A 27,309-nucleotide genomic window follows, 5' to 3' on the forward strand; every position below is an offset into this window, starting at 1 on the left:
ATGAGAATGTGTGTAGATTACCGTCAAGTAAATCGCATTACACATAAAGATGCATACCCTTTACCACGCATAGAGGAGTCCCTAGCTGCCTTAAAGTCTGCAAATTACTTTTCCACCCTTGACTTCACTAGTGGGTACTGGCAAGTAGCTGTGGCTGAGGAGGATCGGGAGAAGACGGCCTTCACCACCCCGATGGGACTCTGCGAGTTCAACAGTATGCCGTTTGGACTCTGCAATGCCCCCGGAACGTTCCAGAGATTGATGGAGTGCTGCCTGGGACACCGCAACTTCGAGACTGTGTTACTTTACCTGGACGATGTAATTGTGTACTCCAGAACGTACGAGGACCACTTGAAACACCTGGCAGAGGTATTTGAGTCACTGTCCCGGTATGGGATGAAGTTGAAGCCCTCAAAGTGCAACCTACTCTAGAGAAAGGTACAGTACTTGGGGCACATTGTCAGTCCGGAAGGGGAAGCACCAGACCCGGAGAAAGTCACAGCCATCCAGAAGTGGCCAGAGCCGAAGAACCTCAAGGAGGTGCGTCAGTTCTTGGGACTAGTAGGATACTACCGGAGGTTCGTAAAGGACTACACTAAGAGAGCAGCTCCTCTGCAAGACCTCCTGGTAGGACAGTCCCCCAAAGGCAAAAAACCCCCATTCCACTGGGGTAAGGAGCAAGCCGAGTCGTTTCAGGAGATGAAGGAGATCCTGACAGGTGATGAGATCCTAGTCTACCCTGACTACAGCCAACCGTTCCTACTGTATACAGATGCCAGCAACGAAGGCCTGGGTGCTGTTCTAAGTCAGAAGCAGAATGGGCAGGAGAAGGTGATCGCATACGCAAGTAGGAAGCTCCACCCGACTGAGAGGAACCCAGAGAACTATAGCAGCTTCAAGTTGGAGTTCCTGGACTTGGTCTGGGCCATCACTGAAAGATTCAAGCACTATCTGGCTTCCAGCAAGTTCACTGCCTTTACTGATAACAACCCCTTGACCCATCTTGAAACAGCTAAGTTGAGAGCTCCGGAACAACGATGGATGGCTCGGCTGTCAAACTACCAATTTACAATCAAATACCGGGCGGGCCGCAAGAACGCCAAAGCCGATGCCCTGTCTAGGATGCCTCACCAGTCAGACACAGAAGAAGAAGTGGATGACCTGGAAGAGATTGAGCTACCTGCCCTTCATCGAAGTGGGATGATCCATGAGCAACGAGCCTCCAGGAATCAGCGTGGAAAAACGTTAAACCCCCTGTCTCAGCACAGCTGGAAAGAGACCCAGGATAGCGACCCGGTTGTCAGCCGCATCAAACAGCTGATAACTCAAGAAGGTGCCTCCCTGGAGAAAGATGCGTCTCTGCAAGCAAAGCAGCTGTGGAATGAGCGAAGTCGGCTGTTTATCTACCATGAGAAGCTGTGCCGGAGGTGCGTCAATCCAAAGACTCATGAGATGGTATGGCAGATAGTAGTCCCTAAGACAGACATCCAGATGGTATTAGAGGCTTACCACGATCAGGCGGGGCACTTTGGTTGGAAAAAGCTAGAGACCCTGCTGAAATGTCGATTCTACTGGGTAGAAATGCGCAGCTCCATTGAGAGGTGGTGCTGGGACTGTGGACCCTGCGGCCTAAGAAGGAAAGACTTCAGCAGCCAGAAGGCACCCCTGCAACCCATCAAGACGACTCGACCCCTGGAGATCGTGGCCCTGGACCATGTTGAGCTCTCCCCCAGCAGGTCAGGGTACTCCTATGCTCTGACTATGGTGGATCACTACTCACGTTTCTTGGTGGTCGCCCCCGTCAAAGACCTGACGGCAGAGACAGCAGCAAAGACGTTCCAAGCGTATTTCTGCAGACCCCATGGTTACCCTGAGCAGGTGCTGACGGACCAGGGCCCGGCCTTTGAGGCTGAGCTGTTTAAGGAGTTCTGCCATCTCTACGGGTGTAAAAATATAAGAGCTACACCGTATCACCCGCAAACAAACGGTCTCTGCGAAAAGATGAACAACATTATCATCGACCTGCTAAAGACCATACCACTTGAGGAGAGAAACCAGTGGCCAGACCTACTACCTGACCTAGTGGATCTGTAGAATCATATACCAGTGAGTTCCACCAACTGCACTTCGGCATATCTCATGCGGGCAAGGCCAGGAAAGCAGCCCATGGATCTGGAGCTTGGTGTTGTTGAACCTGAAGCTGATATGACCACTGAGGACTGGGACAAAACCAGACAAGAGCAGTACAGAAGGGTACAAGCTTGTGTCAAGGACAGTCTTACTCGGGTGAGAGAAAAGCAGGAAGTTTAATACAACAAAAACGCACCCGCAGAACCTTTCACACCAGGTGAAACAGTGTTAAAAAGAAAAAGAAGTAACCACAAACTTGATGACCAGTGGGAAAAAGACCCCTACACTGTGTTACCGTCACGGTTTAACAACAAAAAGACATGCATAATTAGTCGTGATGGAGGAAGAACATCTGCCACAGTGTCCAGGGACCACCTAAAGTTGTGTCCAGACTTACAGAAACACCAAGAAAAAGTGCCTCTCACAACCCAGGAAGAACCTAAAGAAGCAGTGACCCACACTGACCTAGGAGACTTCCCAGCGGATTGGCCTCAAATAGGAGGTGCAGTAATTATTCCAGTACTCCAATTCTATGAACAGCCAGCAAACCCTCCACAGCAAGTTAAACCTGTAAGTGCTGTAGAAGAGCCAGCTCAAGAAGTATCCCCGGATGAAGGATCCCCGGCAGGAGCAGAGCAACAGGGCCCAGCCAATGGTAGACTTGCCAGTCCAAGAGAGAGGTTAAGGCAGTTTTACAACATGGTTACATGTAGAACTGGTAGAGTAACTGAGGATACAGACACTGACACTCCACCAACCACAGCACTACGCAGGTCAATATGTAGTACAAGAGGTAAACCTCCTGTTAGGTACACTCAGTAGATAGTTAAAAATCTCTGAAAATATATATAGTTACCCCTGGGGTATTGTATATTAAATTGTAATGTACTGCATGACTGTTTATTTTTATGCATGCTTATCCATTTGTGCTTTTTTCTCATTAATTCTTTATTTGCCTAAGAACTTCGTGGCTGAGGACTGTGTGCAGCCCAAAAACTCTTACTATATATAATAGCGCTCCCTGGAGTGCCCTTTAGGTGACCTCAGAAGCAAAACCTGTTTGGAGTGGCTCTTTTGGAGGTCCAACTCGGGATCTTCATGCCCTGCAGCTACCCCAGGGCCAACGTAGAAGGTTTAGGACAGGTCCCTCAAAACTACCAAAGTACTCTACCTTGTGAGATGGACATCCTTGCTGGGAACCTCACCACAGGAGACTTGGATTCTGAGGACACTCTGTAATTGTTTTGTTATGCAACGTTTAAGATTCGTGCCTCCCATAAAGGGAATATTGTTCATGTATTGCTTAAGTTTACTATTGTTATTGTTTTATAAAATGTACTTCAGCTCGGGAGTGCTGAGATTAACTAGGGGGGAATGTGAAGCCCAGCTGTGCTTGGTATGACAGATCCTAGAAGGGTGTATTGACGGATTCCTCCACAAGAGGCCCCCATAACCATTCACACATCTCCACCTTCCATCTCAGACCACCAGAGGGAGCCCGTTAGGGATATATAAAGAAGGGAAGGTGGAGCCAGGCAGTCAGTTCCTGCAGAGTGAGACACAGAAACAGGTCAGTCTGCAGTGGAGCTCAGTGACTCAGCAATTCCTCTGGAGAGTTCAGTTAGTGCAAGCCTGAATACAGAGTTGAGCCCGGTTGAGTCGTAGCTCAGAATAGTGAGCTTAGGTGTGCCGGCGCCATAAGATCAGTGAAGCGCGGCAAGCTGCCGTTAGTGTGAGTAGCCTATTGAGGGCCCGAGTAGGCCGAAGGCGAGAGGAGAGAGTTAGTACATAGGGGGCAGAGGAGCTTAACTAGCTCACCCCGAAGAAGAAATTACCGGACACCGGGTCCGAAGCTTACCGGGATATCCCCGACCCAGTAAGATATAACCGGAATCCCTGGAGAACTACAAGTCCCAGGATCGCTAAAGTGCTGATACGTACCAGAGCCAGGAGACACATAGGCCCCGTAGGTCGGGAGCGTGCACTCCAAGAGAAGGCCCTACCACAAGGACAGCCAGCGCAGGACAGAGACAAAGTTAGGCCTAGCTCCAGGCAGGTCAGAAACTTACTACGCAGAGGCAAGGAACAGGAGGCCCAAAACCCGCTCATTGGGGAGGATCCGGACATACACTCTTCACCCTACAGTGCTCCGGGGAGTGCCTGAATTTCCATCAGTAAAAGGTACTGAAGTGACTATCGTGTCTGTCCCTGTTCTTGCTCTGACGCGGCTGAGTCTCCTTGTCCTGCATACCCCGTCATACACTGCCCTGAGGCCTAGCTCCACCTGTGGGGAGCTATACCATCCAGCTGCCTTATCATCGGCCTCAGTGGACTGCGCAGCGCTGGTGATCCTCACCAGAAGCCACAGGTTGCGTCACGAACTTTTATAAACTTAACATCTATCAACGCCTTTTTAAAGAGAGACCCCAGAGTACGGGCCCGGGAGCCGACCACCGCGACCTCCTTAAGGCTAAAGGCCCGGGTAACCGAGTCTTCCCCCATCCCCTGGGCTAGTCACCTGCCTCTTCCTGCCTCTCTCCACACAAGCATGGGACCCGCAGTCTGCGTTTCCCACCACCCCTCCCCTTTTTTCCCATGTACAGTGTGTTTTGTTGGTATTATTTGGTTGTTCTGTATTTAAGTCACAGCAGCAGTCATTTGCTCTATCTTGATGTTTTTCTCCAGTACGAAGTATGATATGCGCCGGGAGTCCGGCAGTGGAATATGGATTTGTACCCGTTTCAGCTGGCCAATAGTGCCTTAACCGGGTTTTATACCAGTTACGCGCTGAGCACATCCTTTTTGGCTGTGACCGACCTCTAACCATTAAAAGGAGTTTTGGTTAAATTCTGTATGTTGTCGTTATTACATGGGACTTTTTGGGGAAATTTTGTTGTTGGGTCTCAGAAGTCATCTTACTACTGTTACTGGTAAAAATGATCATAGACATGTGCAATGTTGGTTAAAAAAAAATCTGGCCTCCTCCTCCCCTTAATAGCCGGCCATCGCACACCATGTTATTTCTTCTTACCCCAAGACAGCACCAAAGACTGGAGCTGTTATGAGCAAGAGGAAATCCAATTACCAGTTAAGGTAAAATGTTCTGCACATGCCTATGAGTATAGTGAAGCGCAGATGTTGTGGCGCTTATACTTGCTGCCAGAATAGGAGTAGATCTGCTGGCATCTCTGTATTTGGTGTCATATATTGGGATCCTCTGTCATTGCTATGCTTATCTTCATTATTAACTGATCATTTTTTAAAAAAAAAAAAAAAAATCCGGCCTCCTTCCTCCCCTTAATAGCCGGCCATCACACACCTCTTCCCAACACCCATGACAGCACTTTCATGAGTGTGAGGAAATCTTACTACCGGTAATGGTAAAAATGATCATAGACATGTGCAATGTTAGTTAAAAAAAAAATCCGGCCTCCTTCCTCCCCTTAATAGCCGGCCATCGCACACCATGTTATTTCTTCTTAGCCCAAGACAGCACCGAAAGATGGAGCTGTCATGAGCAAGAGGAAATCCAATTACCGGTTAGTGTAAAATGTTCTGCACATGCCTATGAGTATAGTGAAGCGCAGATGTTGTGGCGCTTATACTTACTGCCAGCGCATGATTACATTGTCTGGCTTCTTCATCTTTGGGGTCTGTGTTTTGGGTCCCTCAGTGTCGTATCCATGGTCATCTTCATTCCAGCAGTGCTTTCAGATGATCATCAAAGTGATGTCCAATCTTCAGTTCTTCAAGGTCTTCTGGAGGCTGAGGAAGACAGCTGGCTCTGATGACTATGGAGCTGGTGTCTTGTCAAGGGTTTCCAAGTTGACAAAAGAAAATCCCTTGAACATGGCCTGGTCCTTTGCTGATAGAGGTGACTTTTTGGCCTCTGCTGCTTCTAATTTCTCCAGATGGTGTGGTCGAGAACGGTGATGAGCTTTAGATGGCTATAAAACAAACAAAAAAATAATTATTACCAAAATCTCAAACGTTCTGGAGAAGGATGATATGAAATGATCTGGACCATCAGACCAGGACCAGCAGCTCTGGATGATGTTGATTTTCCAATGTTAGGCTGTGTGCCCACGATGCGTTTTTAATGCGTTTCTGCAGCGTTTTTGCAGCGCGGAAACGCATTAAAAACGCATGGTAGAAGGGCAGCAATGATAATCCGCATGTGCTGTGCACATGCTGTGGAAATATCCGCTGAGGATTATCATTACGGAAAAAAACGCAGCACTACCAATTATTTTGCGGAAATGCTGCGTTTATCGCCGCCATTGACTTGCATTAGAACGCGCCAATTCCGCAAGACTGCATCTGTACTTGCGTAATTGGTGCGTTCTAATGTGTGGATGGTACCCAGGACTAGAGGAGAGGAGACTCTCCTCCAGACCCAGGCACCATTAAAAAATCTGTAAAAAAAGAATAAAATAAAAAATAAATGTATATTTACCTTCCGGCGGCCCGCGCTGCGCTCCTACTTGCTTCCCGGCACTTTGCAGTGGATTGAAGGACCTGCGCTGACGTCAGAGACATGTGACGGGTCATGCGACGCTGACATCGGCAGGTCTTTCAATCCACTGCAAAGTGCCAGCACCGAGCAAAGCAAGCCAGCGCGGGCCATCGGAGGGTAAGTATACATTTGTTTTTTTTATTTTTAACCACTCTCTCGGGTCACACTATATAAATCCATGCAGTTTGCATGGATTTATATAGTGTGACCTAGTTGTCACAAGCACTTTCCAAGTGATGCTAAAATCGCTTGGAAAGCGCTTGTCAATCCGCATGCGGAAATGCATGTGAAGAACGCTTCACATCCGCATGTCCCTGGCAGGAAAAACGCATGTACAATGCGCATGTACAATCTGCATGTATGATCCACATGTACAATCCGCAGGTACGATCCGCATGTACGATCCGCATGTACAATCCGCATGTACAATCCGCATGTACAATCCGCATGTACAATCCGCATGTACGATCCGCATGTACGATCCGCATGTACGATCCGCATGTACGATCCGCATGTACAATCCGCATGTACGATCCGCATGTACGATCCGCATGTACAATCCGCATGTACAATCCGCATGTACAATCCGCATGTACGATCCGCATGTACGATCCGCATGTACAATCCGCATGCGGAAATGTCAGTGAATAACGCTCCATTTCCGCATGTCCCCAGCAGGAAAAACGCATGTACAAGCCGCATGTACAATCCACATGTACAATCCGCATGTACAATCCGCATGTACAATCCGCATGTACGATCCGCATGTACGATCCGCATGTACGATCCGCATGCACGATCCGCATGCACGATCCGCATGTACGATCCGCATGTACGATCCGCATGTACGATCCGCATGTACGATCCGCATGTACGATCCGCAAGTACAATCCGCATGTACGATCCGCATGTACAATCCGCGTGCGTTTTTTTCTGCCAGGGAGATGCAGAAACGCTCAGGAAAAAATCCTGAGCATTTCTGCATCGTGGGCACATAGCCTAAGTGTCAGCGCTAACTAATACTTAACAGAGGTGCAATGTGATCTGGTCATATACTTACTACAGGGATGTGAGGTGGAGGCACTTTCAGGGCTTCCACAGAGACCCAATCAATACACTGGAAAAACACGTGCTCTCGGATGTTACCATGGACTCCTAAGCGTCTGGCTGGATCTTTCTGTAGGAGCTAAAAACAATAAAGTAAAACCCATGAAGGTAAGCGGTAGAGGCAATAAAACATTCTCACAACTTCACCATTTAAATGAATATTGTACAACCCATAGTACTAATAACCTGGAATTATACTGACCTGTTTAATGATGTCATCAATGCCGGAGGATGCCTCATCGAGTGTCAGATGGAACGTACACTCACTGGTAACCATATCTTTTAAGATGACGCCAAGAGAATACCAGTCTACTCCGGCGTTATACTCCTCGCCAGCAAAAATCTATCATGGAAGAGAGAACAAAAAGGTCAAAATGTTAACATTCCCATGGACTGTAATTTTAGCGAAAACTAAATAGGAAAGCACTATTATCCCACCTCAGGAGCCATGTAACCGGCAGTCCCAGCGTATTCGGTGGCTGTTCGGTCTCCATGCATGTTGTCAATTGCGAGACCGAAATCTGTGATCTTAATATGGCCCGTTTCAGCCACCAAGATGTTCTCGGGCTTGAGGTCTCTGTGGATGACGCCCTTGGAGTGGAGGTACTGGATTCCACAGACCAGTTCAGCGGCATAGAATCTGACAGAAAGACATGAATGAGTGTAACTTTCCGAGGAGAAGACAAGAAACACAAAGATATTGCTTCCAGCCAATATTATCTACATTGACTGGACGATTAGAACAAGATGACCATATGCAGAACATACAACAAATCCTGCCAGATCCCACTGAAGAATAATGAGGCCACTCAGATTTCTGTCAATGTTCTGGTTAATTTCGCTGCAATCTACAGTATTTTTTATATTAAAAACACCAGAACCCAAAGGCAGATAATACAGCAGGGAAGTGAACGGATCAATGCTAGACATTTCTATACAGTTATGATCAGGTTTGTAGGTAACATAAAATGTACCTTGCGCTGGGGATGTCAAGCCGCCCCTTCTCCAGAAGGAAGGTGTTAAAGTCCCCGCAGCTCACGTATTCCAGACCAAGCAGCACACAGAGCTGGAGCACAGAAATACAGAAGTAGATTTGTATGCAGGTAAAGTGGCCAAAAGATCACAATATCTACACACCTACTACAGAATAGCTCCGTATAACTATAGGCCGCAGGATAAATGGAAGGTGGTCTACATGTCCCATGTAAGAAGGATTACATTTCACATGTCCCATCATTTGTTTCAATGTTCTAGCTGATGACCATGAGACCCCTGTAATGACACCTTAGGGTTCATAGTGATGCTCCTGTGGAGGGTCACTTAAATATGCGGATATGTAGAATGATTTTCTTCAGGGGCATACAGAGATAGAAAGAATTGCTGTACATGTTGTTCAGTTAATGTTCAATGTCCTTTTATGTCAGATATTTATAGGGGTGTCCTGTGATTACTGATGCACAGGGCAGGCATGGTGCCAGTATCTCTTCCCCCGCAGCATCTGGCAGATTTATTATAAAATGATTCTGGTTTATGGTAAAAACACGAGGTCAGACCTTGTACAACACTTTAATAAGTAAAAAATGGAGGCATGTTTTCATGAAACTAGCTTCACGTGGCGAGACTCCTTAGATATGGTGCTCGGATTGAATCATGTTTTTCAAAGCATTTAACTCAGACAAAAGAATGAAATCTTTGTGCCCGGAGGTCTCACTAGTTGTATCAGCAGAATAATATATCATACAGAAAATACTTACACATATCTTACTGACCAACAGTCAGGGAGGCCCGACTGGACTGGACGAGTGTAGACTGCAGTGCACAAAGCATGGTTGTTGTATACCCTAATCCAAGCTACAATAATACCAGGCCATAAAAGTGGTGGTCTGAAGGACATGATGCTCCATCTGTTAACCGGTTCAGGACCGCCCACTGTACCCAGGGTCCTGCAAGCGCTGCGGTTCCGGTGCAGAGAGATAGCTCTGACATGTGACATCATGGGGACCTGATTGGATCAGGTCCCCATAATGTTAACCTGCTCCTATCTTCTAGATGCCGCGATCCATAGCGATCGAGGCGTTTAAAAGATAGTGACAGTCGGTGATCGGGACCCCCACATACCTTAGCAGCGAGGGGATCCCGGTGCTGTGACCTCTGACCTCATCGAGACTTGATTGGCTCAGGTCTCGATGATGTCAGCGTCACACCAGCCAATCAGAGAGATCACTAGGGAAGTTTGTTTTAGCAACAAACTTTCCCAGGCGATCTGCCTGATAAATACACGGTTTCCCCTCCGATCTCAGTGAGAGAGCAGAGGAGAAACAGTGTGACAAGAGCTGTGTCAGCCTTGCCACTGTGAAAGTAAAAAAAAAAAAGAAAGTAAGAGTTAGGTTAGGGTTAGTCAGTCCTGTCAGTCAGTCAGTCCTGTCAGGTCAGTCAGTCCTGTCAGGTCAGTCAGTCCTGGCAGGTCAGTCCCGTCAGTCCTGTCAGTCAGTCCTGTCGGGTCAGTCAGTCCTGTCAGGTCAGTCCCGTCAGTCCTGTCCAGTCAAAAAATATAAAAACAAATAAAATGGCCCGTCAGACTTATACCGCAGAGGAGGTGAATGCCCTGCTGTGTTCTGACACTGATGACAGTGCAATGTCAGATGGAGATGTGGATTTTGAGGGCTTTAGTAGCGGCGACACTGAGAGCTCAGAAATGAGCAGTGATTCTGGTCCATCCTCAAGCCCAAGGACCAGTACAACAATAGGGGCAAATAGCGCTACTGGAGAAACGTCTCCAAATCAGGGAACACTGCCCAGTACAAGCGCTGTCCCTGCTACTAGTGAATTGGCGCATGCCAGTGTACAAGGGGCTTTGCCACATGATATAGCATTTCCCAGATGGGAGGCTTCGGATTCGGCTGCTCCATTCAGCCCTGATTTCAACGCCATTCCTGGTATAAATGTGGAGGTGGAAGATTTTGGACCAATTCATTTTTTTAATTTGTTTTTTACAGACAGCTTGCTAGAGCATATTGTCGTGCAAACAAATTTATACGCATCCCAATTCATAAGCCAGAATCCCCGATCTTACTATGCTAGGGCAAATTTATGGACACCAACTAATGTCCCGGAAATCAAAAAAAATTTAGGACTTACATTTGCCATGGGGCTTGTTAAAAAACCGAGCATTCGATCCTACTGGTCCAACCACCCTGTTCAAGCCACCCCTATGTTTTCAGTCGTTCTTCCTAGGACCCGTTATGAAATGCTCATGCTGTTTTGGCATTTTAACGACAATAGTCAATGCCTGCCCAGAAATACCCCAGAACATGACAGGCTATATAAAATTAGACCCATCATTGAAAATTTGTCAGAAAAATTCTGAAGGCTCTACACCCCAACACAAAATATTTCTATAGATGAGTCCCTTGTAAAAATTCAAAGGAAGACTGCACCTCAAGCAATTTATCCCATCTAAAAGGGCAAGGTTTGGAATAAAGCTCTATAAAATGTGCGAAAGTTCAACCGGATACACATCCGCTTTTCGCATATATGAGGGGAAAGACAGCCAACTAAACCCACCAGGATGCCCTACTTATCTGGGGACATCTGGAAAAATTGTTTGGGAGCTGATAAGTCCATTTTTTCAAAAAGGCTACAATCTATATGTGGACAATTATTACACCAGCAAGTCTGGTTGAACACAACATCGGAGCTTGTGGGACCATTCGTAAAAACCATCAGGGGTTTCCACAACCATTGGTCAACCAAAAGTTCCAAAAGGGGCAGTCAGGGGCTGTACGCAACGGAGAGCTGCTTGCCCTGAAGTATAGGGATAAGAGGGATATTTTTGTCCTCAGCTCGATCCACACAGATGCCACAAGGGCCACTGTAGAGCTAGGATCCACCACTCCGAAGCAAAAACCTGTGGCAGTCATTGACTACAACAAACACATGGGGGGTGTGGACCTTGCAGACCAGGTTCTACAGCCATGCCAGGTATCAAGAAAGTCCTATACCTGGTATAAAAAGTTGGTTATTTATTTGTTTCAGGTGGCCACATACAATCCTTTTGTGTTGTACAAGAAAGCAGGAAATTCAGATCCTTTTCTTGATTATCAAGAAAAGGTAATTGAAAATCTTGTTTTTGAAAGTGTTAGCCCCGCTCATCCATTAGAATCTGAGGATGTGAAAAGACTCACTGAGCGACATTTTATTGCACTTATTCCAGCAACGGAAACGAGAAGGAAGCCCCAGAAAAGATGTCGTGTATGTACTAATAGAGGAATAAGGTGTGATACCCGCTACTATTGCCCACAATGCCCATCATTGCCAGCCTTATGCATCACTGACTGCTTTAAAATCTTCCACACAGAACCACGTTTTTAAACTGTAAAAATGTATCCCATTTTGTCATTCAAACATTTGGTTCATTTAGTGAATGACACATTCGAGTAGAGCTCACTTAATTTCCAGGGGTGGGTGGGGGGGGGGGTTCTCCAGAATCTAAACCTTCCATTGTGTGCTTGTTTCTGGAAATCATCCATTGAGTTAAAATGGTCACTAAACCCATAGATGAATTCCCAGAGGGGTGTCATTTCCAAAATGGGGTCACTTCAGGGGGGATTCTTTAGTTCTGGTACCTAGCGCCTCTGAAAAGTGCCAGAACAGCAGAATCCCCCCGGAAGTGACCCCATTTTGGAAATGACACCTCTCTGGGAATTCATCTATGGGATTAGTGACCATTTACCTATCTACTTATTTTCCCACCACTAGATTAATTTATACAGAGGAGTAGATTGTAAAATTCGGTCACTTGTTGGGGGTTTCCTCTGTTTAGGCACCTCAGGGGCTCTCCAAATGCAACATGGCGTCCGCTGTCGATTCCAGCCAAATTTCCATTCCAAAAGTCAAATGGCGCTCCTTACCTTCCAAGCCATGCCGTGCGCCCAAACAGTGGTTTTGCACCACATATGGGGTATCAGCGTGCTCAGGAGAAAGAGCACAACACATTTTGGGGTCCATTTTTCTGGCTGCCCTTGTGAAAATTAAAAATTTGAGGCTAAAGTAGCAGTTTTGTGTTAAAAATGTGTTTTTTTATTTTCACACTTCAACATTATAAAATTCTGTGAAGTCCCTGGGGGTTCAAGGTGCTCACCACACATCTAGATAAGTTCCTTGAGGGGTCTAGTTTCCAAAATGGGGTCACTTGTTGGGGGTTTCCTCTGTTTAGGCACCTCAGGTGCTCTCCAAATGCAACATGGGGTATCAGCGTACTCAGGAGAAATTCCACAACATATTTTGGAGTCCATTTTTTCCTGTTACCCTTGCGAAAATTAAAAAATATTGGGTCTAAGGTAATTTTTTGTGAAAAAAAGTTAAATGTTCATTGTTTTCTTCCACATTCCAAAAATTCCTGTGAAGCACCTGAAGGGTTAATAAACTTCTTGAATGTGGTTTTGAGCACCTTGAGGGGTGCAGTTTTTAGAATGGTATCACTTTTGGGTATTTTCTGTATAAAGGCCCCTCAAAGTCACATCAAATAAGATGTGGTCCCTAAAAAAATGTTTTTGTAAATTTTGTTGTAAAAATGAGAAATCGCTGGTCAACTTTTAACCCTTATAGCTTCCTAACAAAAAAAAAATTTGGTTCCAAAATTGAGCTGATGTGAAGTAGACATGTGGGAAATGTTATTTATTAACTATTTTGTGTGACATATCTCTCTGATTTAAGGGCATGAAAATTCAAAGTTTGAAAATTGCAAAATTTTCAACATTTTCGCCAAATTTCCGATTTTTTCACAAATAAACGCAAGTGATATCGAAGAAATTTTACCACTAACATGAAGTACAATATGTCACGAAAAAACAATCTCAGAATCAGGGGAATCCGTTGAAGCGTTCCAGAGTAATTACTTCATAAAGTGACAGTGGTCAGAATTTAAAAAATTGGCTCGGTCACGAAGGCAAAAACAGGCTCTGGCGCGAAGTGGTTAACGTAGCATCTCAGGTTCTCATACAAGAAGTATTAGAAAAGCAGCTTTTCAAGAGGTTTCAGTAGACTTTGGCTGTGCCCGGGACATTTGCTTACTTGTCTGGGAGATCTCTTTTCTTCTGGAAGCCGACCATCATTTTTAACACGATTGTCTAGAATTATATATGTGTGTATATGTTGCGCCCCAGTGGGTTCAGTCGCCACAGAGGTACTGCATCTCACCCAGAGGTGTGGTATCTCACTCTCAGGTAAGGATAGAGTGCTGCCCGGGACCCTAACACCTGCATCCAACACTACACTACTCCAGACCAGCAGGAGGGGCAAGATGCGTCGCTTCCCTGAAGAGCCCTGTCCCGGGCTGGAGTGGGGGGAACGAAAATAGGGGGAACCATGTAGTGGGTGTGGGTGGAGGAAGTAAATCAGGGGAGCTCAGTAAGAAGTGATATAAAAAGAAGGTGGAACAATCTAGAAGGGTTCTTCAGTGAGAGGAAGAGTTGGGAGCAGGAGCTCTGTAGGAGCTCTGCTCAGAAGGAGGGCCTAGCCAGAGAGGCCCAAGACTGAAAAGAGAGAGAGAGGAGCAGGAGAAAGGCTCCAGGAGCGTGGAAGGGATCCCAGGGGTACGGGCAGTGCTGGAGGCCACCTGTATGCCGAATCTGCCAGGCGGTGGAGGGATCAAGCCGCAGAGGGGACCGGCCCCTAACTAGTGAGAATTACAAAGTTCAACTAGGAACCGGAGGCTTCTGTACTTTCAGGGTGCAGTTGCCACATCCGCACTCAAGTCGCCAAAAAGGTAACCACATAGGATCCAGGGAACTCCAGGTTGCCCAGAAAGATCCGAGGATACCGACTAGGGACATTGTTTGGCGAGGCACAGGGCAAGAAGGGTGAGGGCCAGCGCAGAAAGACGGCTGAGGAGGTCATATAGAACGGGGTCCTGTCAGGCACTCTTGAAACACCTGGGAGTTTGCTGCACCCCTGCCTGGTGAAAGTAGCGCGATGTGGGAGGTCGTAGTCCAGAAAGTGTAACCTGAGGAACTAAACAACTGTGAGTAAGCCCTGAAGACTGCACCCCACTGTCTCTGTGAATTATTCTGGCCGCGCCATCACCCCCTGCACTACAACTGCAACAGCAACATCCATAACATCTCAGCACAGCCCTGGAGCTAAGCTCTACCTGTGGAGGGGTAAACCAACTGTGCTGCATTTACACCAGCTCCAGAGGACCTGCTCCGCAGCGGCAGCTCCATATAGCCGCATACCACAGATGGCGTCACGAACTGTATATAAAAACTATATATCCCCTGTAAATATCTCCTTATATTGACCGCCCTGGGTCACGGACCGGGTCACCGCCACTGTGACATCTCCCCTGCACCGACCGGCCCTGCACCGAGTACCCCACGGCCCAGGGGGCGCGTCATATATTATAGCTATATAGATTGATGACTGTTAATCTTCCTTAGTCTGGGGCTCCATGCAAGATCTCGCCTCATGAGATAATTCTGAGAAAGGTCAAGAATGGGTCTTTCAGCAGGACAATGACCCGAAATATACAGCCAGGCAACTAAGGTGTGGCTCCGTAAGAAGCATTTCAAGGTCCTGGAGTGGCCTAGCCAGTCTCCAGACCTGAACCCAATAGAAAATCTTTGGAGGGAGTTGAAACTCAATGCTGCCCAGTGACAGCCCCGAAACCTGAAAGATCTGGAGAAGATCTGTATGGGGGAAGGGGCCAAAATCCCTGCTGCAGTGCGTGCAAACCTGGTCAAGAACTACAGGAATCGTCTGACCTCTGTAATTGCAAACAAAAGTTTCTGTACCAAAATATTAAGTTCTGTTTTTCTATTGCATAAAAATTTATTTCATGCAATAATATACAAATGAATTATGTAAAAATCATACAAAGTAATTTTCTGGATTACTTTTAGATTCTGTCTCTCACAAGTGAAGTGATCTACGATAAAAATTACAGACCTCTCCATTCTTTGTAGGTGGGAAAATTTGCAAAATCGGCAAAGTATCAAATACTTATTTTCCCCACTGTAGAAATGAGCACATACAGTACAGACCAAAAGTTTGGACACACCTTCTCATTTAAAGATTTTTCTGTATTTTCATGACTTTGAAAATTGTACATTCACACTGAAGGCATCAAAACTATGAATTAACACATGTGGAATCATATACTTAACAAAAAAGTGTGAAACAACTGAAAATATGTCTTATATTCTAGGTTCTTCAAAGTAGCCACCTTTTGCTTTGATGACTGCTTTGCACACTCTTGGCATTCTCTTGATGAGCTTCAAGAGGTAGTCACCGGAAATGGTTTTCACTTCACAGGTGTGCCCTGTCAGGTTTAATAAGTGGGATTTCTTGCCTTATAAATGGGGTTGGGACCATCAGTTGTGTTGTGCAGAAGTCAGGTGGATACACAGCTGATAGTCCTACTGAATAGACTGTTAGAATTTGTATTATGGCAAGAAAGAAGCAGCTAAGTAAAGAAAAACGAGTGGCCATCATTATTTTAAGAAATGAAGGTCAGTCAGTCCGAAAAATTGGGCAAACTTTGAATGGGTCCCCAAGTGCAGTTGCAAAAACCATCAAGCGCTACAAAGAAACTGGCTCACATGAGGACCGCCCCAGGAAAGTAATATCAAGAGTCACCTCTGCTTCTGAGGATAAGTTTATCCGAGTCACCAGCCTCAGAAATCGCAGGTAACAGCAGCTCAGATTAGAGACCAGGTCAATGCCACACAGTTCTAGCAGCAGACACATCTCTTCAACAACTGTTAAGAGGAGACTTTGTGCAGCAGGCCCTCATGGTAAAATAGCTGCTAGGAAACCACTGCTAAGGACAGGCAACAAGTAGAAGAGACTTGTTTGGGCTAAAGAACACAAGCAATGGACATTAGACCAGTGGAAATCTGTGCCTTGGTCTGGTGAGTTCAAATTTGAGATCTTTGGTTCCAACCACCGTGTCTTTGTGCGACACAGAAAAGGTGAACGGATGGACTCTACATGCCTGGTTCCCACCGTGAAGCATGGAGGAGGAGGTGTGATGGTGTGGGGGTGCTTTGCTGGTGACACTGTTCGGGATTTATTCAAAATTGAAGGCATACTGAACCAGCATGGCTACCACAGCATCTTGCAGCGGCATGCTATTCCATCGGTTTGCGTTCAGTTGGACCATCATTTATTTTTCAATAGGACAATGACCCCGAACACACCTCCAGGCTGTGTAAGGGCTATTTGACCAAGATGGAGAGTGATGGGGTGCTACGCCAGATGACCTGGCCTCCACAGTCACCAGACCTGAACCCAATCGAGATGGTTTGGGGTGAGCTGGACCGCAGAGTGAAGGCAAAAGGACCAACAAGTGCTAAGCATCTCTGGGAACTCCTTCAAGATTGTTGGAAGACCATTTCCGGTGACTACCTCTTGAAGCTCATCAAGAGAATGCCAAGAGTGTGCAAAGCAGTCATCAAAGCAAAAGGTGGCTACTTTGCAGAACCTAGAATATAAGACATATTTTCAGTTGTTTCACACTTTTTTTGTTAAGTATATAATTCCACATGTGTTAATTCATAGTTTTGAAGCCTGCAATGTGAATGTACAATTTTCATAGTCATGAAAATACAGAAAATCTTTAAATGAGGTGTGTCCAAACTTTTGGTCTGTACTGTATATATATATTTATAATATGGTTGCAAAAAATAAAAAATCCTAATGATTGCACAGATACGTAGCACAATGTGAATGTTAATCTATATAATTGACATTAACTAAGGGGAAATGTAAGCGTCTGTAGAACTACTAAAAGGATATCTTCATAGTGTGACAAAGTCACTGGTAGTGTGTCAGAAGGGAGGTATGTGTCGCGGAGACTCTTAGACTCAGTGATGTGAAAACATGCAAGTTCTCATGCACAAGTAGGTGCAGAGAGAGTTAATAGAACCACATTTACAAGGGACTGTTTTCAGTGGATAACGAAAGTGTAGGGAGGAACGTTATCCACCATCCTTCCAATCAGGGGAGTGTCTGGGCTTTAAACAGTCAGCCCTGACACTCAGGTGTGTTCAGTACCTGGGGAAACTTTGTTCCAGGAAGGAGCTAGCACATGCTGTGATGAACCTGTGTGTAGCTAATTTTGAGTGGCCAGACCTTGGCCGAGATAAGGACTCTGCTGAAAGTTCTGAAAGTTTTGCATTTTGTTTTGTCTCTTTAGCTGAATGGGCTGTGTTTTTATTTATGGACTCAACGGTAGTTTATGACTGCTAAATAAACTAACCTGAGAATTTAAAGAGACAGTATCTTGTGTTTTACCTACGCATACAGCCGAGCTTGTCGCTATACCACAATAGACTCACAAGCCCAAGTGGGTACACATATATAGTATATAATATTAAGCTCTATAAGGAATCTCCTATAAAATAAAACATCCAAAATGGATGTTTTGGGGGCCCCTGATGAAGCAAGGACGAAAGGTACATTGGTGCACATAGGACCACATCCCACATTTACTCACTTGGACATTTAAGTTGCCTTGTAACTACTGCTCCTCCATTTTGAATGTATTATTTTATAGGAGATTCTTTACAGAGTTTAATATTATATACTATATATGTGTACTCACTTGGGCTTGTGAGTGTAAGAAGCTATCTTCTTAGTAGTTCTAAAAACACTTACATTTCCCCTTGGTTATTGTCAACTATATATAGACTAGATGGTGGCCCGATTCTAACGCATCGGGTATTCTAGAATATGTATGCGGCCGACCGGGCGCAATTAGCAGAGCGGTGTTTAAATTTGGTGCCAAAATCGCTGATTGGTCGCGTTTGGCAACCGCGACCAATCAGCAAAGCGGTGTTTAAATTTGGCGGCAATATCGGAGATTGGTCACGGGCGGCGACCGCGACCAATCAGCGAACCGTGTTAGTGAGAACTGGAGAGCGTGTTTAAATTTGGCACCAAAATCGCTGATTAGTCGCGACCAATCAGTAGAGCGGTTTTTAAATTTGGCGCCGATACTGCTGATTGGTCGCGACCGCCGACCGCGACCAATCAGCAGAGCGATGCAGAGCGTTGTTTAAATTTGGCGCCAAAATCGCTGATTGGCCGCGGATGGCGGCCGCGACCAATCAGCAAAGCGGTGTTTAAATTTGGCGGCAATATCGGAGATTGGTCACGGGCGGCGACCGCGACCAATCAGCGAACCGTGTTAGTGAGAACTGGAGAGCGTGTTTAAATTTGGCACCAAAATCGCTGATTAGTCGCGACCAATCAGCAGAGCGGTTTTTAAATTTGGCGCCGATACTGCTGATTGGTCGCGACCGCCGACCAATCAGCAGAGCGTTGTTTAAATTTGGCGCCAAAATCGCTGATTGGTCGCGGATGGCGGCCGCGACCAATCAGCAGAGCGGTGTTTAAATTTGGCACCAATCTCGCTGATTGGTCGAGGCTGGTGGCCGCAACCAATCGGCAAAGCGGTGTTTAAATTTTGGGCCAAAAGCGCTGATTGGTCGCAGGCGGCGGTCGCAACCAATCGGCGAACCGTGGTAGTGAGGACTGGAGAGCGTGTTTAAATTTGGCACCAAAATCGCTGATTAGTCGCGACCGCGACCAATCAGCAAAGAGGTGTTTAAATTTGGCGACAATACTGCTGATTGGTCGCGGCCGGCGACCGCGACCAATCAGCAGAGCGATGCAGAGCGGGGTTGAAATTTGGCGCCAAAATCGCTGATTAGTCGCGACCGCGACCAATCAGCAAAGAGGGAGGTGTTTAAATTTGGCCCCAATACTGCTAATTGGTCGCGGCAAGCGACCGCGACCAATCAGCAGAGCATTGTTTAAATTTGGCACAAAAAACGAAGATTGGTCGCGGCCGGTGGTTGCGACCAATTAGCAGAGTGAGGTTTAAATTTGTCGCCAATACTGCTGACTGGTCACGGCCGACAACCGCAACCAATCAGCAGAGCGGTGTTTAAATTTTGCGCCAATACTGCTGATTGATCTCGGCCAGCGACCGCGATGAATCAGCAGAGCGTTGTTTAAATTTGGCGCCAAAATCGTTGATTGTTCGCGGCCGGCGGCCGCGACCAATCAGCAGAGCGGGGTTTAAATTTGGCACCAATAATGCTGATGGGTCGCGGCCGGCGACCGCGACCAATCAGCAGAGCGGGGTTTAAATTTGGCCCCAATACTGCTAATGGGTCGCGGCAAGCGACCGCGACCAATCAGCAGAGCGTTGTTTAAATTTGCCACAAAAAACGAAGATTGGTCGTGGCCGGTGGTTGCGACCAATCAGCAGAGTGAGGTTTAAATTTGGCGCCAATACTGCTGACTGGTCACGGCCGACAACCGCGACCAATCAGCAGAGCGGTGTTTAAATTTTGCGCCAATACTGCTGATTGATCTCGGCCAGCGACCGCGATCAATCAGCAGAGCGTTGATTAAATTTGGCGCCAATCTCGTTGATTGGTCGCGGCTGGACTCCGCAACCAATCAGCAGAGCGTTGTTTAAATTTGGCGCCAATCTTGCTGATTGGACGCGTCCGGCATCCGCGACCAATCAGCAGAGCGTTGTTTAAATTTGGAGCCAAGGTCGCTGATTGGTTGCGGCTGGCATCCGCGACCAATTAGCACAGCAGTGTTTAAATGTGGCGGCAAGATCAGTGATTGGTCGCGGCCGCTATTTAAATGTGGCGCCCAAATCGGTGATTGGTCGCGGGCAGCGGCCGCGACCAATCAGCAGAGCGGTGTTTAACTTTAGCGCCAAGATCACTGATTGGTCACGCTCTCCGCACGCGACCAATCAGCTAATCGTATTGGTGAGGAGCGGGGAGCGGAATTGTATTAGTGAGGACCGGGGAGCGCCGCAGCCTGTGTGGGTACTTCCGCTGCGAGAACCCGGGACATGAGCGACTGCTCGCAGCAGAAGTATCCCGACCCGCAGCGCCGCTCCCCGGTCCTCCCTTCACACCCTAGCCGCTGATGTCACCACAGTATCTGCATGGTGTTACAAAGGTCTGGACATTTGTGTTAAAAATCGCTGATTGGTCGCTGGCGCTGCCCGCGACCAATCACCGATTTGGGCGCCAAATTTAAATATCGGCCGCGACCAATCACCGATCTTGGCTCCACATTTAAAGACCGCTGTGCTGATTGGTCGCCGACGTAGGGCGCGACCAATCATCGATTTTGGCGCCACATTTAAATAGCGTCCGCGACCAATCAGCACAGCGGTGTTTAAATGTGGAGCCAAGATCGGTGATTGGTCGCGGCCGATATTTGAATGTGGCGCCCAAATCGGTGATTGGTCGCGGACGCTGCCCGAGACCAATCAGCACCGTAGTGTTTAACTTTTGCGGCAAGATCCGTGATTGGTCGCGGGCCAAGACAGCGACCAATCACCGATTTATGCGGCACTTTTAAATAGCGGCCGAGACCAATTGGATGTCAGTGCCGCTCCCCGGTCCTCCCTTCACACCCTAGCCGCATGGATGTCAGCGGCGCTGCCTGTGCGGATACTTCCGCTGCGAGAACCCGGGACATGAGCGGGCGCTCGCAGCAGAAGTATCCCGACCCGCAGCGCCGCTCCCCGGTCCTCCCTTCACACCCTAGCCGCTGATGTCCCCACAGTATCCGCATGGTGTTACAAAGATCCGGACATTTGTGTTAAAAATCAGTGATTGGTCGCTGGCGCTGCCCGCGACCAATCACCGATTTGGGCGCCAAATTTAAATATCGGCCGCGACCAATCACCGATCTTGGCTCCACATTTAAACACCGCTGTGCTGATTGGTCGCGGCCGATATTTAAATTTGGCGCCCAAATCGGTGATTGGTCGCGGGCAGCGGCGGCGACCAATCAGCGATTTTTAACACAAATGTCCGGACCTTTGTAACACCATGCGGATACTGTGGGGACATCAGCGGCTAGGGTGTGAAGGGAGGACCGGGGAGCGGCGCTGCGGGTCCGGATACTTCTGCTCCGAGCGCCCGCTCATGTCCCAGGTTCTCGGAGCGGGAGTACCCGCACAGGCAGCGCCGCTGACATCCAATTGGTCGCGGCCGCTATTTAAATCTGGCGCACAAATCGGTGATTGGTCGCTGTCTTGGCCCGCGACCAATCACCGATTTGGGCGCCAAATTTAAATATCGGCCGCGACCAATCACCGATCTTGGCTCCACATTTAAACACCGCTGTGCTGATTGGTCGCGGCCGATATTTAAATTTGGTGCCCAAATCGGTGATTGGTCGCGGGCAGCGTCGGCGACCAATCAGCACAGCGGTGTTTAAGTTTTGCGCTAAGATCAGTGATTGGTCGGGTCCGAAGACCGCGACCAATCATCGAATCGTCTTGGTGAGGACCGGGGAGCGGCGCTGCCTGTTCGGCTACTTACGCTGCGAGAACCCGGGACATAGCGGGCGCTCGCAGGAGAAGTATCCCGACCCGCAGCGCCGCTCCCCGGTCCTCCCTTCCGCATGGAGGTCAGCGGCGCCGGCGGTCCTTCCGCTGATACCGGCCGGGAGATGAGCGCCTCGCGCCGCTCATCTCCCGGATGCATCTCAGTCCCGCAGATGGGTCCGGCGGTCGGGTTCCTTCTGCTGGTACCGGCCGGGAGATGAGCGCCACGCGCCGGACATCTACCGGCTGCATCGCCGCTGAGCTCCGTCCCGCAAATGAGCCGCTAACGGCCGCCATCTTTTTTCAGAAATCCCGCGGCGCTGATTGGCCGCTGGCGGACCAATGAGCGACGCGGGATTTCCTGGACAGACAGACACACAGACGGGATAAGACGATTATATATATAGATTAACATTCACATTGTGCTACATATGCGTGCAATCATTAGGATTTTTTTTGGCAACCATGTTATAGGCATATATCCAATATATATAATTGTCTTATCCCGTCTGTCTGTCTGTCTAGAAAATCCCGCGTCGCTGATTGGTTCGGCCGCGGCCAATCAGCGACGCGGGATGTCAGAAAAAAGATGGCAGGCGTTAGCGGCTCATCTGCCGCACGAAGGTCAGCGGCGATGCAGCCGGGAGATGACCGGCGCTAGCCGGTCATCTCCCGGCTGATCGCAGCAGAACTACCCTGACCGGCGGCGCCGCTGACCTCCACGCGGCTACCGTCGGGAGATCAGCGGCTAGGACCGCTGATCTCCCGACGGTAAGTGTGAAGGGAGGACCGGGGAGCGGCGGCGCCGCCGGTCGGGATGCTTCTGCTGCGAGCAGTCGGTCATCTCCCAGCTGCTAGCAGCGGAAGTACCCGCATAAGCAGCGCCGCTCCCAGGCCCACACTAATATGACACTGATTGGTCGCTGCCGACGGCCGCGACCAATCAGCTATATTGGCGCCAAGTCTAAACACTGCTCTGCGCCAATCAGCACAGCGGTGTTTAAATTGGCGCCAATATCGCTGATTGGTCGGGGCCGGCGGCCGAGACCAATCAGCACAACGGTGTTTAAACTTGGCGACAATATCGCTGATTGTTCGCGGCCGTCGGCAGTGACCAATCAGCGATATTGGCGCCAAATTTAAACACCGCTCTTCACAGAGGTCAGCGGCGATGCAGCCGAAGTACCCCGACCGGCAGCGCCGCTGACCTCCATGCGGCTAAAGTCAGGAGATCAGAGGCTAGGGCCGCTGATCTCCCGACGGCAAGTGTGAAGGGAGGACCAGGGAGCGGCGCCGCCGGTCGGGATACTTCTGCTGCGAGCAGCCGGTCATCTCCCGCAGCGCCGCTCCCCGATCCTCACTAATACAATTCACTGATTGGTCGCAGCCGGGACCAATAAGCGATATTGGCGCCAAATTTAAACACCGCTGTGCTGATTGCGCCCGGTGTACCGCATACATATTCTAGAATACCCGATGCGTTTGAATCGTGCCACCATCTAGTATATATATATTCACTACTGTCTCTATATATGTGATACTCATGTGTTGGTGACTTGAGGTCCTCCATTGTTATACTCTGTAGAATTGTCTTTTAATTTTTGCAATATTTATTTTAGTATCAATAAGCACCTATTGTTTCATTTTGGTGGTATCTACAGTCATATACATGTATATACATACAGCAATATATATACTGTATAAGATCTGATGTCTGTAGTCACAGTATGTCAGCAATGTACAGCATGTACTTTATTGTGCACTGACATTAGATCATATATGCCCTGGACTGATCCTGCACCGACTACCAGACATCACATTGTATAGATGGCAGTATAGATATAATCTGTGACGTCCTGCACAGGGCCGGCTCCAGGTTTTCGTAGGCTCAAAAGAGTCTCAGTGGCCCCTTTAACACATACCACAATTCATGATGCACAGATAAGGCGGAGAAATATAGATATAGTACAATGCCAAAAATTTCACTTACAGTATTTTTCAGACTATAAGACGCACTTTTTTCCCTCCAAAATTTTGGAGGAAAATGGGGGGTGCGTTTTATAGTCCAAATGTTGGGGGGGGGTATATATATGTGGTGTGTGGGGGGAGCGGTAGAGGAGCGGGGCACAGGAGGCAGCAGCCGCCCGCTGCAGCCTACACTGTCCCCGCTGCTAAAGAAAATGAATATTCATGCTCCTTATTAGCAGCACACAGTGTAGCCGCGCTGTGGCTCCTGCCAGAATCGCCTGTGCCCGCTGTTAAAGGGCATGAATATTCAACCTCTCTCCACGTCCATGGGCATGGTGAGGGGGTGAATATTCATGCCCTTTAATAAGCGGGCACACGCGATAGCCCGGCAGTAGCAGGAGCCGCAGCGCGGCTACGGTGTGTGCCGGCTATGAAGGAGAGTGAAGTCACTGCTCCCAGCGCACACAGTCCCGGCATGGGGAGCAGTGACTTCTGGCAGCTGATCTCTCCTTGTGAGCCACGTATGGCAGTGATGTCATGCGCGGCTCACATGGAGAGATCAGTACGGGCAGACAGGACGCAGCGCTGGAGGAGAGAAGAAAGGTGAGTATCAGTGTTTATTTTCTTTTATGTGCAGCATGATGGGGATTAGGGGGACCATGCATACCAGGATAAGGAAGAGGGGGCAATACATACCAGGGTAACGCTGAGGGGGCCATACATACCAGGGTAATGCTGAGGGGGCCATACATACCAGGGTAATGCTGAGGGGGCCATACATACCAGGGTAACGCTAAGGGGGCCATACATACCAAGGTAACGCTGAGGGGGCCATGTGCAGCATGATGGGGATTAGAGGTGCCATACATACCAGGACAGCGATGAGGGGTGCCATGCATACCACTATACCAGGATAAGGATGAGGGGTGCCATGCATACCGGGACAGGGATGAGGGGTGCCATGCATACCGGGACAGGGATGAGGGGTGCCATGCATACTGGGACAGGGATGAGGGGTGCCATGCATACTGGGACAGGGATGAGGGGTGCCATGCATACCGGGACAGGGATGAGGGGTGCCATGCATACCAGGACAGGGATGAGGGGTGCCATGCATACCGGGACAGGGATGAGGGGTGTCATGCATACCGGGACAGGGATGAGGGGTACCATGCATACCAGGGTAACGCTGAGGGGGCCATATGCAGCATGATGGGGATTAGGGGTGCCATGCATACCGGGACAGGCATGAGGGGTGCCATACATACCAGGACAGCGATGAGGGGTGCCATGCATACCACTATACCAGGATAAGGATGAGGGGTGCCATGTATACCGGGACAGGGATGAGGGGTGCCATGCATACAGGGACAGGGATGTGGGGTGTCATGCATACTGGGACAGGGATGAGGGGTGCCATGCATACCGGGACAGGGATGAGGGGAGCCATGCATACCGGGACAGGGATGAGGGGAGCCATGCATACCGGGACAGGGATGAGGGGTGCCATGCATATCGGGACAGGGATGAAGGGTGCCATGCATACCGGGATAGGGATGAGGGGTGCCATGCATACCGGGATAGGGATGAGGGGTGCCATGCATACCGGGATAGAGATGAGGGGTTCCATGCATACCAGGATGGGGACCACGTATAAAAGGAAGGGGGGGGGCATATATACCAGGATGGGGGATATTGTCAGAATTGGGGGACATTACCCCTATACCAGTGTCAGCAGAAGACCCCCTCCCCCTTAAAAGTGCATCATGAACACATTTTTGGCTTAAATTTTTATTTTTTTATTTTCCTCCTCTAAAACCTAGGTGCGTCTTATGGTCTGGTGCATCTTATAGTCCGAAAAATACGGTACTTCTTACATTACATGAGTGATATCTATTGTAAATTCTATAATAGCTCAGAAACCTGCGAATCCTCACAGTGCATGGGGCGTGTCAAGTGGGGATTCAAAAGTTTTCATTTTAGACTGTACATTATAGTCCTCCAAACAGTATTATGGGCACTACATAGTATTCCATACAGTATTATGGGCACCACATAGTCCTCCATACAGTATTATGGACACCACATAGTCCTCCATACAGTATTATGGGCACTACATAGTACTCCATACAGTATTATGGGCACCACATAGTCCTCTATACAGAATGGGCTCCATACTGAATAATGGACCCCATATAATGTTCCATAAAGAATAATAGGCCCCATAAAATGCTCTATACACAATAATGAACCCCATATAATGCTCATTACACCATAATTGACCCCATATATTACTCCATGCAGAATAATGGGCCCCATATAATGCTCCATAGAGAATGGGCCCCATATAATGCTCCATAGAGAATGGGCCCCATATAATGCTCCATAGAGAATGGGCTCCATACATAAAAAATAAATAAAATACTCACCTCTCCTCATACCCTGCTGGCTACAGGTCCTGTCTCTTCAACACTGAGACGTCACAGAGTCAGAAGACGCAGAAGAGACTGGACCTGCGGCCAGCAGGGTATGACGAGAGGTGAGTATTTCAAACACCGTAAAGCACGGGGAGGGGGGGGGGGTTACCCGGCCCCCCCAACTCTCAGGCCCAATAGCGTTCCAGTGTCCCCAACTGTGAGTGGGGCCCCCCTCTTGCCCAGGGCCCTGGCACTTGCCCTGGTGCAATGGGTGGTTATGCCGGCTCTGGCCCTGTAGCTGGTGCAGGATCAGTCTGGGGCAGGGGTCTGTATAGTAAGGTCTGAAGTGTCTCGATCTCAGGTCCGATGTGATTTGAACATTCATACAGATCGAGAGCCGATGATCTCACACTGACAGCACAACCCCAACCTGCTTGAAGGGTCCATCTGCTACAATAAATCTTTCTGACCCTCAGCAGAGCGACCATAGATAACATTCAGGATCTGGCCATGGACTTGTCAGGAGGTGAGCAGCATCCTGCCACTTCCACACTCTACAAAAAGTATAAATCTCCTGTCCTGACCACTATCCGGAGCTCAGGCTAAGGTCACGGCCCCACTAGCAGTATATTTTCTCAGGGGTGGGAGCCAAAACCAGGTCAGTAACAATCAGAGAAAAGGTATAATAGAAACAAGTCACCAATTCTGCATTTATCACCAACTCCTGGTTTTGTCTCCCACTCCTGTGAAAAAATACTGATCGAATACTGACCAAATACTGATAGTGGGGT

This window comes from Phyllobates terribilis, unplaced genomic scaffold (genome assembly GCF_046119375.1).
Source record: "Phyllobates terribilis strain yellow unplaced genomic scaffold, ASM4611937v1 Scaffold_168__1_contigs__length_4147262, whole genome shotgun sequence".
Taxonomy (NCBI): domain Eukaryota; kingdom Metazoa; phylum Chordata; class Amphibia; order Anura; family Dendrobatidae; genus Phyllobates; species Phyllobates terribilis.